Source organism: Astyanax mexicanus, chromosome 20 (assembly GCF_023375975.1).
Source record: "Astyanax mexicanus isolate ESR-SI-001 chromosome 20, AstMex3_surface, whole genome shotgun sequence".
In the NCBI taxonomy this organism is placed as follows: Eukaryota; Metazoa; Chordata; class Actinopteri; order Characiformes; family Acestrorhamphidae; genus Astyanax; species Astyanax mexicanus.
The window spans coordinates 15,826,221-15,840,964 of record NC_064427.1 but is presented as its reverse complement, the minus strand read 5'-3'; the positions used below and the strand labels follow the sequence as shown (position 1 = coordinate 15,840,964).

Here is a 14,744-nt window from a genome sequence, read left to right as displayed (position 1 = left end):
CTTTCGGAGTCTGTCTGTGGAGCAGGACTGGGACAGCAGTCTGCCGCTGAATGAGCTCCTCTGCCTGGTGATGGTGCTGTGCAGAGGGTGGTGAACATTGTCCATGATGTTCAGCAGCTTACTGAGGGCTCTCCTCTCTGCCAGTGGTGTTAAGGACTCCAGCTCTAATCCCAGCACAGAACCAGCTTTCCTCACCAGCCTGTCCAGTCGTCCAGCATCCCTCTTGCTGATGCTGCCTCCCCAACACACAACAGTGTAAAAGAGGACGCTGGCTACCACAGACTGGTAGAACATCAGGAGGAGTTTCTGGCAGATGTTGAAAGCCCTGAGCCTTCTGAGGAAGTACAGTCTGCTCTGAGCCTTCCTGTAGAGGGAGTCAGTGTTCACTGACCAGTCCAGCCTGTCGTCCAGGTGCACACCAAGGTATTTGTAGGATTTGACCACCTCCACGTCGACCCCCTCGATGGAGATTGGCCGCTGAGCAGAGGGCCTGGACCTCCTGAAGTCTATGCACATCTCCTTGGTTTTGGAGATGTTCAGCTGCAGATGGTTCATCTTGCACCACATCACAAATTCCTCAAATAGGCTTCTGTACTCCCTCTCATCATCATTACCCACACACCCCACAATTGCAGTGTCGTCAGAGAACTTCTGCATGTGGCATGACTCTGAGTGGTATTTGAAGTCTGATGTGTACAGTGTGAACAGGACTGGAGAGAGAACAGTCCCCTGTGGTGCTCCTGTGCTGCTGGTACCTCCTGTGCTGCTGGTGCTGCTGTGCATACCAGTCTGGTATGTAAGCCACCTAGTAGCTCCAAATCCCCATTCTGTTACCACCCCAGTATGCATTGTGTGGAACAGCAGTCAGCAATTCAAAGGAGTGAGCATGAATGACCTGTTGCTAAAAGGCCCAGACGTATTGAACCCCATCAAAGCCGTCCTGCTAAGGTTTAGAAGTGGAGTGCATGCAGCCATTGGTGACATCCGGAAGATGTATAACTCCGTGTGGCTGGAGGAGAATGAAATGCACTTGCACAGATTCTTGTGGAGAGACAGGCAGGATGAGGAGATTGGAGAGTTCGCCATCACAAGGGTGAATATGGGTGACAGGCCTGCTGGTTGCATAGCACTGCTGGCTATGCGAGAAACAGCGAGGCTCCCCAAGTTCTCTCACCTGGAAGAGGCACACAGGGTGTTGGAGGAAAGCAGCTATGTCGATGACATACTCACGTTCCACAACGATGCAGATTGCTTGACTGATATCACCAATGACATTGAGGAGATTCTGAAGGCTGGAGGTTTCTCTCTGAAACCCTGGGTTCGATCAGGGCAAAGTGGGAGGCATCAGAGTGTCGAGGTATACCTCAAGACAGAGGCTCCACCCAACACTGATAAAGCATTCGTGTTGCCGAACCAGATGAGGGACGAGGACAACAAGGCCTTAGGCATTGGGTACCTGGTAGAGGCAGATAAACTCTACATAATGTCTTCGATCAATTTCTCAAAAAGAAAGGGAAAGATGAGGACAGGCCAAGACCTCCCGATGGAAAAAGTTCAATCAAACACACCTAATCCCCTAACTCGAAGAGAGCTCCTGAGCCAGATAGCTGGGCTCTATGACCCTATTGGTCTAGTCACTCCACTCAAGCAGAGGGGTGCTATCCTTGTCAGGAAAGCCTTTCAAGAGGCAGGAAGCGGAAATATGGCATGTGGTACCTGGGATAAGATGCAGAGAAAGGCATTCTCAGCTGTAATCACCAGAGCTCAGGCCAAGAGGCACCAGGACTTGGTCACCCAGTCCAAGGTCAGTGCAACTGTTGATACGACCATTGCGGATCGTGTGGCCGGACACAGTGAAATCTTACCAAGACTAGTACGTGCTGGCTCAGCTGTTGGAAATTTTCTGGATGTAAAGACATTCAGCAGCTTGTCGAGACTGGTGGATGTTGTCTCTTGGGTAAGAAAGGCTGCTGACAAGTGGTTAGGCCTGAGGCACCGAGCTGCTAATCAAAAAGCAAGTGAAGTATCACACCCTAAAGAGGAACCTCAAGCACTTGTACTCACTTCTGAAGACCGTGAGTATGCCTTTAGAACCCTTTGCCTGGCAGCTCAAGCAAGTGTAACATTCTCAGACACAACCCTCAATCGCCTAGTGTCGATAATAGAGGAAGATGGGCTCATCGTGTGTGGAGGAAGAATCCAGGCCTTCAGGGAGTCCAAAGCAGTAGTGCCCCTCCTTCCTTATGAAGCATGGATATCCACTTTGCTCGCCCGGGAAGCTCATGCTGTGAACCATGAGGGTGTGGCTGGAACGCTTCTAAGAATGAGAAGAAAGGCTTGGGTAGTTAAAGGAAGAAGAATTGCCAACAGAGTAGTTGAAGACTGTGTGCCCTGCAGAAAGTCAAAGGCAAGGCACTGTCAACAGCTGATGGGTGACTTACCCCCAGAGCGGTTCAGACCAGCAGCTCCTTTCAATTTCACCACCGTGGACCTGTTCGGACCTTACGAAGTAAGAGACGAGGTGAAGAAAAAAGTGAGGTTAAAGGTCTGGGGTGTTGTTTTCAGCTGTATGGCATCCAGAGCCATCCATGTTGACATTGTGAGCGACTTGTCAGCGGAAGGATTTCTACTTGCCTATCAAAGGTTTACATCGCTAAGAGGACATCCTAGCAAGGTGTGGTCTGACCCAGGCACAAACTTTGTAGGGGCCAAACCAGCCCTTGATGACCTCTACAGATTCCTGGACCTTCTGGAAAGGTCAGGAATAGATGAGAAGGCCGCCAAGCATGGCACTAGGTGGTCCTGGAAGATTCACCCTGCAGACTCACCTCACAGGAATGGAGCAGCTGAAGCAGCAGTCCGGACTGTGAAGAGAGCCTTGCAGAATCTAGGTGGAGATGTTGTCTTCACAAGGGGGGAGTTCCAGACTTTTGTGTACATGGCTGCCAACTTGGCAAATGAAAGGCCAATAGATGCAAGAGCACAAGTTTAGGAAGATTGCATTGAATTTGTCACACCCAATTCACTCCTGCTGGGGCGAGCTCACTCAAGAGGAGACCCGGGAGACTTCCAATTCGAGGGTTACCCTTACAAGAGGCTACGAGTCATCCAGTCTGAGGTGAACAAGTTTTGGAGGAAGTGGTGCCAATTAGCAGGCCCGAACCTGTTTGTCAGGAGCAAATGGCACACCAGAGAGAGAAATGTTGCAGTAGGCGACGTGGTCTGGCTTGCTGACCAGAACGCTTTGAGAGGCCACTTCAAGATGGCTAAGGTGATCAGTGTCAATCCTGACAAGGAAGGCATAGTGAGGGATGTTCAAGTCAGGACATTTCCCAGTTACCCTGTCGAGACCAAGGTGCCAGCCCTTGGGAGGAGCACTAACAGGACAGCCAAGGCGGGGAAGAAGTCCACCACCAAGATTCCTGCTACAGTTCTTCACAGAGATGTGAGGCGTCTTGTCGTCTTAGTTCCAGTGGAAGAGCAGAGTGAGCAGGCGAGTCAAGATCCAGAAGCTTCAACGGCTGAGTAACCTGAGTTACCAAGAGCTCAAGTGGGAGGTGTGCTGCTGAATCCAGGCTGTATCCTTTGAAAAAAAGGACTTTTATGTTGAAACTTATGAGACTCTTATGAGACTTTTATTTTGAAACTTGTTGAGCAACAGGAACATGAAGTAGCATATGAATGCAGGATTTTGCTTTGTCATTCTGATAACTTTGAAGGAGCACACTAGTGGAGTGTATAGTGATGCTTGGAAGTTAATCAAGGGGTTTATTTAAAATGTAAGCTGTTTGGGAAGGCCACTGGTGAGTGAAATCATGTTTATTTCATTTTGTGTAAGAAGACATTTGTTGATAGATTTAAAATGTATGTTGCTGGAAGTGATAAGTGTAATGCTAATTTCATGCTTAGAGATGTTAAGATTAATGTAGCTAAGATGTATGTAGCTCTATTTCTTACTCATTCAGTTGATATTAAGGATTTAGTAAGTTTATATGGTGTCCTTTTTTCTTTATTTGAAAGGTTTTCAACCTGATTCTACCTGATTCGTTTTGTTTCTACCTCATTCAACCTTATTGATGTTAAAATATAAAAAAAAAAAACAAGAAAGGAAGAATCCGAGTTGATCCATGATTGCCCCCTGACAACTTATGCCTTTTTCAAGTTTGGGCTGATTTTAAATATAACACCCCCGGGAAACTTGACAAACACCATAGAGATAAAATGTATGGTGAAAATTGTTTTGTCTTTTGAATCTTACTACCAAATAAGTCTATTTAAAACATACACCTATGAAACTCTGTATCATTGATTGTTTAAATGTTCCTTAAGCAGCGCAACTCATGAGCTGAGTGGGAATCTTAAGACAGTCTTCATAACTCTGTACTGTAAATAGTGGACTAAAGGATTTACTGCAGGCTTCATGAAGATAAACACTTTCACACTCACTCACTCACACTCTCGCACACTTACACACACACACTCTAGCACACGTCTTAAAGACTGAGGGCTCTGAAACAAATCACCCCATTAGATCTGCAGACACTTTTCACACTGCGTACTAAACTCAACACTCTGTACCTCCATCACTGAGAGAGAGAGAGAGAGAGAGAGAGATGAAAATGGACATTTTGTAGATCACAAGGTAAAGGATATATAGTTTTTATGATATTATTACAATTGTAGATAGATAGATAGATAGATAGATAGATAGATAGATAGATAGATAGATAGATAGATAGAAAAAGCATAAATATAAATGGACAGACATAGAGACATAAGCAGAAAAAACACATATATAGGCAGATTAAGACAAACCGTATATAGAAGGACGTTTTTACGATTTTATTACAATCATAAATAGACATATAGACAGACAGACAGACAAACAAAAACCCGAAATATAGAGACAGATAGAAAGACAGACCAGTAATGCAGGAAGTACAGTAACACTGGAAGTACAATAACGCAGGAAATACAGCAATGCAGGAAATACAGCAATATAGGAAATACAGTAATGCAGGAAATACAGCAATATAGGAAATACAGTAATGCAGGAAATACAGTAATGCAGGAAATACAGCAATATAGGAAATACAGTAATGCAGGAAAAGACAACAGATATATAGGCAGATGGAAATTAATAGACAGATAACCATAGATGGATAGACCAATTGACAGAAAGCCAGATAGACAGGCGGATAGATTACTGTTGTGTTATTATGTTTTTATGAAATGTTATTACAATTGTAGACAGACAGACAGAGAGAGAGACAGACAGACAGACAGACAGACAGATAGATAGATAGATAGATAGATAGATAGATAGATAGATAGATAGATAGATAGATAGATAGATAGATAGATAGATAGAAGATCGTTGCAGTGAGACGAGCTGCTGCAGGTTTTAAATAATTACTCATATTTTTCTCAGTGTTTCTGATTAATGACTGAGATTCTTCACACTCAGATTCTGTACTCTGCTGATCAGGTCTTATCTGAGGAACATGCAGGGTAATAAAGAGGACAGAGCGAGAGATAGAGATGTAACAGTTTGGAGAGGGGGTTGATCTAGTCTCCTGGCAGTAGAAGCGAGGGATGCTGAAAGTTTCTCTTTCTCTGCACTCGTCTGTCGCCGCTCTCCCAGAATAAAGTGAGCGTCTGACACTCAGCTCAGGGCTTGATGTGTGAAAACCCCTCAAAAAGAGCCACAGCGGCTTAAACCAGAGCTTAAATCCAGACTGCTGCTCCAACCCATCTGTTCTAACACCCCCCCCCCCCCCACCCCCACTACATCACACACAGCACACTGACATGGCAAAAGTCATGGGACACAATATTACTAATGTTGTTTTCTAAATTATTTGTGACTCTGGAGGTAGAGATTCAACTGGGCCAATTTTGGAATATTAGAATAAACCATAACCATTTATTATCTAATGAATCTAATAAAATATTTACTACAAATAAATATATCTGCTTATTTTTAAATGTAAATACTCAAGGGCTTGGTTTCCCAGACAGGGATTTAGTTTAATCCTAGACTATAATTATCTTTTAATTAAAAACTTTGATGTTGTCTGAATTCCAGTTTAGGAAACCAAGCTTGTAGGAGTGGTTTTGACATTGGAAGAAACACAAAACCTCTTTGTTTTTCTTTATTTAAATCTGGTTTAACTTCTTCTTTTTTTGCTAAATAATTCTACATGTGTTTCTGTATAGCTTTAATTACAATGTAAAAAATAATTAAAAAAAAATGAATTAGAAGAGGTGTGTCCAAACTTTTGACTGTTACAGTATAGATAGATAGATAGATAGATAGATAGATAGATAGATAGATAGATAGATAGATAGATAGATAGATAGATAGATAGATAGATAGATAGATATTAAAGGACTAAACTGATTTTCTGTATTATTTTATTTGTTAAAATAGTCCATAAAATACTTATAGACCCTTTATAAAGAAGCCTTATTTTAAAGTGGAACCATAAACAGAAATACAAATGTATAAAATATAAAATGACAGACAGACAAAAGATAGACAGGTGGAGATCAATAGACAGACAACCATAGATAGCTAGACAGATAGACAGAAAGGTGGATAGATTACTATTGTGTTATTACCATGTTTTTACGATGTAATTACAATTGTATAATCACAGCAATGTGTTAGTACCATGTTATTATAATGTTATTATAATTGTGTTATTGATTTTGTGTGTAAATGGATGCTTGGATAGAGAAGACGACTTGTGGAGAATGACTACACACTGATGGTGAGTGAGAGGTGGGAGAACACGCCCAATATGGAAATAGTGTTGGTGGCTTGTACAACTACAATTTATAAACAGATTATTTATTTAGACTTACTTTTAACTAATAAAGTTAGTTGAAGTGATTAGTTTGCTCTATTTTAGGGTGCAATTCAAGATTTTTGTTCAGCTGATTTACGTCACATGAAGGAGAACCATGTTAAGTTTTGTTTTGTTTTACAGTGAATAAAGGTGCAAGTGTCCCGATAATCTTGCTGAAGTAAAGCAGGTATAATCTTTACACACAGAGAAACGAGCCGCCTGTTAGAAGATGCTGACGTGACCGGTTTGGATTAGAAAACAACACACACATATTGACTCAGTTTCCACATGAATTAAACACACATCTGCATCGTTTAGTCATCGTTTAGTGTTCTTTCCTTTAGCAGGAACTCAATTCAATACTTTACCCAACCTCACGCCTAGTGTACCCGGGCCCTGTGACGCAGTGTGTGTGTGTGTGTGTGTGTGTGTGTGAGTGTGTGTGTCCTGCCGCAATAAACCCCCATGGATCCTCCGTGGAGGAATCAGTGCATGATTTATGACATCCCGCCTCCTGGCTACTAATAATGCCCAGTCCTCCACACACACACACACACACCCATAAATCCTTGTTCCTCAATGGCCCGTGAGACAGGTAGCATCACCCAGGGAAAGGTCAGCCAGCAGAGCAAGAGATACAAGAAACACAAACACTCATCACACACAACATTACAGCGCCCCCCAGGGGCAGAGACACCACGAGACAGCGGATACAGATATGAGGAGAGAGAAAGAGAGAGAGAGAGAGAAAGAGAGAGAGAAAGAAAGAGAGAGAGAGAGAGAGAGAGAGAGAGAGAGAGAGAGAGAGAGAGAGAGAGAGAGAGAGAGAGAGAGAGAGAGAAAGAAAACTGATCAATTGTATTTTTTTCAATTAATCAATGCTTTGGCAATACTGTGATTGTCTACACAGCAAAATCTGTAGTGTGAAATTGTGTTACTTTTCCAGTGTAAATTATTTTGTGTTGACGGGTGTTAATTTTGGTGTTGTTTGAACACCAGCAGTGTTGAAAAAGCTCTGGGGGCGGTGCTCCATAAACGAGTTGACTGCCTACACTTTTTCCTGAGTTATTCCTACATCCGGTTTTATCGCGCCCATTTTCTCGGAGGCCTGTGTGGCAGGTGGAAGACCTATCTGCAAGTTCGAAAGGTAGGAACCTAATTTATTTACTTATACATGCCATCAATCGCGATATAAAACTGTATTAACGTTAAGTGACCGTAAACAAGTTGAAATTGTTGGTAGATACTAGTTTTTATTCGTGTTTAGCTTCAAATGCTAGCGTTAGGTAAGTTAGCTAACTAACTAGCTAGCTAGCCTGGAGCTAGCGAATATTAACAGTAATCCGTGAGGCACAGTCTGTGATGTCTTTCCCTCTTTTTGTCTTTCGTCTGATAATTCTCATAATATATATATAATATTTTTGCTTTAAATTCAGAATGTGGTGACTTTATGAGTGAACAAATGAGGCAGAAAAAGCGAGGCTGGAGTTATTAGCTAGCTAGTAAGCTAACGTTAGCTGTTCTATGTTAACTAGCTACCCAGCTTAGTTCTGGAACTTTCTGCTTAACTCTGTGGAGAACGTAACTGGAGGCAGTAGGTAAGTTACCTGAGTTATGTGACTGCGGCACCATTTTAAGGTGATATTAGCTTGCATCATGCTGTAGGATGTAGGGTGGCCAGGCATCTTTAATAAATTGGTGTTTTGTTTTTAAAAAGGGCCTTAATTTGTCTTGTATTCTTCTCCCAAGTGTCTTAAAATACCACAAGAAGCTTAGCTAACTACTACATAATTTTTTTTGCGTTTCGTATTTCGAAATTTCCACGTTGTATTCAGTTAAGTTTAATATACGACAGACGAAACTAAGCGGAACCATTTGCACCGGTCGTGCCTCTGAGGGGAGCTAATTGCAGGTGCGTGTATTAGCTCAATGCTTGCTCTGAGCACGCGGCGACGGTGTTGTGCCGAATTTAGCACCCCCGCCCAGAAGAAGCAGCCCCAGGAGAGGCTGCAGGTAAATAGTTTATTTTTTTATAATTTCTTACGAGTCAGCGTATCTTAGAACAGTATCTTGGGTATTTACATTCTCTAAGTAAAGATAAAGCCAACAAGATGTGCGTTCGCGTTTTCGAGAGGGGGTACTATTCCTGTCGAGCTGCTGAATTCGGCACAACACCAGCATACCCTCATTATAAGCTCCTTAAAAACACGCCCTGGCCCGCCGGCGGGCCAGAAAAATATGATATTTAATGTCTGTTTATGAATACTTATAGGTTTAATATAGACACCCAATATGCAATTTTAAAGCTTAGAATTTCTGCTTTTCAGTTATCTAGCCTATTTAGCTGTATCTCCTTTCAGAAAGTAAACGTTTAGGGCGAAATATGCCTAGTTTATGAAAGTTATGAAATATTATTTTCATATTTGCGTTTTTCGTACGTCCATATTTGATCGAATGCGGCCATTCGAACCGTCTGCCCCTCCGGATTACGGAACTGTGCTCATTTTTACTGTAGGATGTACGGTTCTTAAATTAGAGCAAAAATAGTGTGTTACACTGTTTTAGAGTTTAAATCTGCTTGTGTTTCGCTTTGTGTTTACCACAGGACACTCGAGACACACACCAAACCCCCTCGAGCGCTTCCCCCACACTCTTACCTTCAAAATGCCTCCAAACTTAAGAAAAACCATCAATCCAGTCACCAGTAATTCTCACATATATCCTGCTTGAAATAATTTGAGGTAGAAAAAAATATCAACTTTAAGGCTTTATTAAAAACGGATTATTGGTCGCTCCACGAATCCACGCATATCTAATGAATCAGCAGAACCTCACAGACAAGACGGTATGCAAATGAGCTCTGTCAGGTGCCGAGTTCTGCGAGAAGGGTATAGCTGCAGCCTGGAGCACCTCCAAAGGGGAGGAACATACCTCCAAACAGGCGGAGCCTACCTCCAAGTAGGATGGTGCTTGATGGGGCTTGGTGTTACGCAGTAGGGTGTTTTTCACAACGTTTTGTGCTTGTAAATAACCCGAAAGATTAATCAATTCATCTATTTCGTTTATTAAATGATTATTTATTTTAAAATGCATTTTCTAAGAGTCTAAAAGCATGTTGTGCACATTGCAACCACATTTTATTTATTTAAAACATTTAAACATTTGCCATGCTGTGAATATTTCAAATCATAAAATAGTAAAGATCTAAATAATAAAGGCAGTTGTTTATTCATAGCCAATAATATTATAAATACATACACACTACACGTATTTTATTATATTGACATTTAAGAAATATAAATAATCAATAACTGTTGACTAATATATTTATTGACATCCATGAGCTTTTTAATCACGGAGGACTTTTTTGTGGCATTCGGCAGAGAAATGGAGCTGTGTTGAGTGAGGTCTCCCTGCCTTACGATGTAGACTTTTATATAATATAATATAATATAATATAATATAATATAATATAATGTGATAGTACATTCTATGTAACATTAAATTTGATGTAATAGAATAAAAGTATTAATAATAATCACGGAAGACTTTTATTATGACATTCGCCGGAGCCGTGGTGAGAGAGGTCTCGAGCCGTATACTGTTGGTGGACTTCCCACTTGGATGTAAGCCCCTCCCCTTTGGAGCTGTGGACTTCCCATTTGGAGGTAAGCCCCTCCCCTTTGGAGGTGCTCCAGTCTGCAGCAATACATACTTGGAGTTCTGCCAGCTGAAAGGGAGGGTGGGGGCTGCTCGGCCACAGAGCTCTGACTCTCAGAGTTCCCACTCGGCAGAAAGAGCTGTGTTAAAGAGACAGTGCGGATTTATGTTTGTATATGAGTAGACAACACAAAAACAGCCTCATTACTGCAAAACGAGTTGCCAAAACACTTTATCCATATAAATATTTCATTTTATATGTCTGAAAATAAAAAAAATAAAATAGAAAATCTGAAAAGCGCCTAAAATGTTCCTGTTTCTTACCATATTTTGGTGATTACATGTTCAATTGAATAATTGAATAAAAGTGTCTTAAATCAATTGTGTAAAGGCTTCTAAGTAATATTAATTCATAGATTTGACTCTGAATTAATTAATATTAGAGTGATAAGCCTTCAAATTTGAGTATGCAATTTCAGGTGGAAAGTGGTAAAAATAGGCTTGGAGCTTAAGAGGTTAACGTTAACTACATCCTTAAACTCATAATTGAGGAGGTAATATGGGGGCATTTGTTTATGGTCGTCCAGTTAGGATAATGAGGTTGCAGTTTATTAGAGATGATTTTGCATACATAAGTTTAATAGTGAAATGTGTAACTATAGACTGACAGGTTTTGTGTACTTTTGCCATTTTATTATTGTGAAAGTTGTCTTAATTTTGTCTAAGTGGTATTAAAGTCTTAAAATCTGTAATTTAGCTTTTCCATGCTGCAGATACCCGTATAAGAGAAATGCATGACACAGTAATGTTTTTACAACAGCTATTTCGGTCAGATTGAGTAAATCCATGATTTGAAATTGGTTAATCTGCATAAAAATGTAAATTTAATCGTAAGTGAAATGCAATATTGGTACATGTTTATTTTATTGGAAAGTAGTCTTAAAACATATTTTTTTAAAGTAATATCCAGTAGACAGCGGATTATTTAGCAGATTGTGACGTTATAAGGTTATAGGTCTAATTGTTAGCTAAGGAGCACAAGCAATTTATTGTAATTGTGACCAACTTGTTGTGGGGGTATAAGCAGAGCCCAAAATTGTTTGGCTGAAAAACATTTGGCTAAAAGTTCGATTTTCTCTGTTGTGTGTAGGTTCTGAGACATGCCATTATGTTGCTGAAGGTGAGATACCATGGTACCAAGAAGTATATCTGATTGCCCTCTGATTTCACCTATTTGGATTTTATCAGTGAAGGTAAGTAGCCTGTGTAACACAAGGTTTCAATTATTGCAAAATTTCCTGTGTCTAGTTTTGTTTTTCCTGTTTAGTTTCGTCTAGGAATGTCATCAATAACTAGGCCTTTCATAAATATTACATTATTGAATTATTTTACAATAAATAGACATAACTTCAATAATATTTGATAATTTTGGCATCGTCTATTGTGTTTGTTCAGAAATATATCTGAACAGTATTTTTGACAGTTGCACAAAGACCAATGCTTCAGTAACTGACTACATACACACAGTATGGACTGAAGCAGGTAAAAAAAAAAAAAAAATATTTCACACTAATAATAATTAAAATTTAGTTTATGCTATTATCATTGTTAGTAGCATTTAATTCTCTAAATCACAATTGATAATGGCACTGCCAGCGTTACAAGAAGACATGAAGCCTCTTTCTAGGGGTGTGATGAGACGCTCATCTCACAAAACGAGACACAATATTGGGTTCACGAGACATTAGATTTACACTATAATATATTAATTTCAAAATCGAAATATATGGTTAAAATTATTTTATTTGACTGAAACTCCCAAAATGCAAACCTGCAGGGGAATTTTGTAAGTAATCATCTTGTACTGGATGTCAATCAATTGGTTCTCTGATTATAAATCATGTATGATTAACCATATACACTAAATAGATAACATTATGCAAGTACTGCAGTCGGTTTTACCATAAACCCAAAACTTCTCACTTCAGACCTTAGAACTACTGTCAGAATGCCAATAGTAGAAGTTATGTACAGAACTGCCAACCTATGACAGAAGGTGCACTCCTGTGTGTGTGTGTGTGTGTGTGTGTGTTTGTGTGTGTGTTTGTGTGTGTGTTTGTGTGTGTGTGTCTGTGTGTGTGTCTGTGTGTGTGTCTGTGTGTGTGTCTGTGTGTGTGTCTGTGTGTGTGTCTGTGTGTGTGTCTGTGTGTGTGTCTGTGTGTGTGTCTGTGTGTGTGTCTGTGTGTGTGTCTGTGTGTGTGTCTGTGTGTGTGTCTGTGTGTGTGTCTGTGTGTGTGTGTGTGTGTGTGTGTGTGATGGCTCACTCAAGTAGACCACCGCTGCTAGTACCCTGAACATAAGTCTCATGCCCCAAGATCTTGTCTCACCCCTACTGATTGCTGCAAGTTTATTTTAGTTTGAATGTATTTATATCTAAATTACAAAACATTGAAAATGTGAATTGAAGATGGGCTTGCTGTTTATTTTGACGATGTTCCGTTTCCGAATGTATTTATTTTTTTCCTTTGGAACTTTGGCTTTATATTTTAAACTTCCAATTCATAGGATGGGCCATTTTGTGACTGGAGCTTTCACTGTTCAAATTGCATTGGTTTGTCTGTATACTTATGTTTAGTTTTGAACCTGCTCTTGTTGTTCTTCCTATAGTCAAAAACAAGTTTGGGATTCCCAGTGCATCCGAACTGTACATTTTTGATGAAAGTAACACAGCCGTGGAGGAAGACATCCTTCTTGAACTGATGGAGGCCAATCCTGACTTATGTCTGACAGTATGTGACGGCGAGTCTGATGAAGGTAGGCTTTGTTGCAAATTCCATTGTAGTCAGTGTAATTAGCAAAAGACAGATCATCCATTAAACATAAGTTCGCAAATTAATATTTGGTTGTAAATGTTCCATTCTTGCTATACAAGGCCACAGCTTGCTCGGTCAATGTTGAGTATATATATTTTTTTAAATAATCACTGTTAAAAAAATGATCTGTTACGGGTGGAATTCATGCATGTCCACTAATTAATTTTGCAAACGGTTCCCATTAGTGGTGGAAAAAACAATTTCTCTGCAAGGGCAAAAATATGCCACGTAGTGCCCATTCTAAAGCATAAAATGCTGTATTTCGAAATGCAAGGGGCAAACGAAGGTTTGCTATTCAACAAAGGTTAGTATTTGTAATTGTTTTACTACACCTGAAGTCCATTTTACACCGGAGTTCTGTTTTAAGCAGCAGACCAAGAGTATGGGTAATTAGCAGAACTAACCCTATGGTGTTCATGTTCTGTTTTTCAGTCATGCTGCAGCATTGATGAACATCTGCGAGGAAGAGAGGGCAAACAACCTTACATCCTTGCTGTTGGCCGGGCTCAGAAGAGGGTCGACACATTCTACATCGTTGTGGACAAGCAGCTGATCCCCTGCCAAGCCACCAGATCCTTGGGTGCCTTTGATGAGCTCTTCAAGTCTCACTATGTGTTCAATGTTTCTTATGATGGTTCCCTGGTCCATTTCTACACATTTGTGCAGACAACAGTCTACAGCATTGACATCACAACAACAAACGAGTCTCCAAGAGTTCGTGAGTTTCGGGCAAAGCTTTTCAACTAGGTTAAATGTTTAAATGTTTCATTTGTCAGGCTTATTCTACTAACTGGGTCAAAATCAGTGGGACAGAGTACAAAGTTGGACTGATCATTTGCAGTGAGATTGCAAACGAAATGCCTGTGTTTTGCAGAATACAGAAGGTTGTATTATTCAGAGGTATTATCTACTTCCTAGTGGACAACCTGGTGGTTGACCATTTCAGTGAGCATTTTCATGCCTACAAAGTATTTGAAAGTGATGAGAAAGATGTGATTGTTTATTATAAGCCCTTCGATATACAAAGTGCCTATGGTGAAGATGAAAGCCTATATATTGTACCCCTGTTTTCTTTGTAACTGTGCTCATGTTTAAGTTAAGGTGCTTGGACAATTTTGAGTAAAGATTTTAAAATGATTTGCTTGTTTTTTTTCTTTCTTCTATACTATTGTGCTTTGTGAGTCAACAAATAGTAATATGTGTAAACAGATGGTAAAGAGATTTGCTGCATGTTAGTGTTAGTACTGATGTTCTGTGGCCTTGCAGATAAGTAAAAGAATTCAGATTTTGTAAAAACATTCAAGATGGTATTGCACAGCTTTAATATAGAGGTAAACACAATTTCAAATTTTGTAAA

The 14,744-nt window shown here is 40.3% G+C and overlaps 1 long non-coding RNA gene across 1 annotated transcript; it reads left to right on the top strand.

The window, feature by feature from the left end:
• The first annotated feature begins 7,752 nt into the window (after positions 1–7,752).
• Positions 7,753–14,524, top strand: LOC111191222 (uncharacterized). Its single transcript, XR_007427541.1, has 4 exons — positions 7,753–8,001; positions 11,665–11,767; positions 13,182–13,328; positions 13,820–14,524. It is a non-coding gene; the product is annotated as an uncharacterized LOC111191222 (long non-coding RNA).
• The last annotated feature ends 220 nt before the right edge of the window (positions 14,525–14,744 follow it).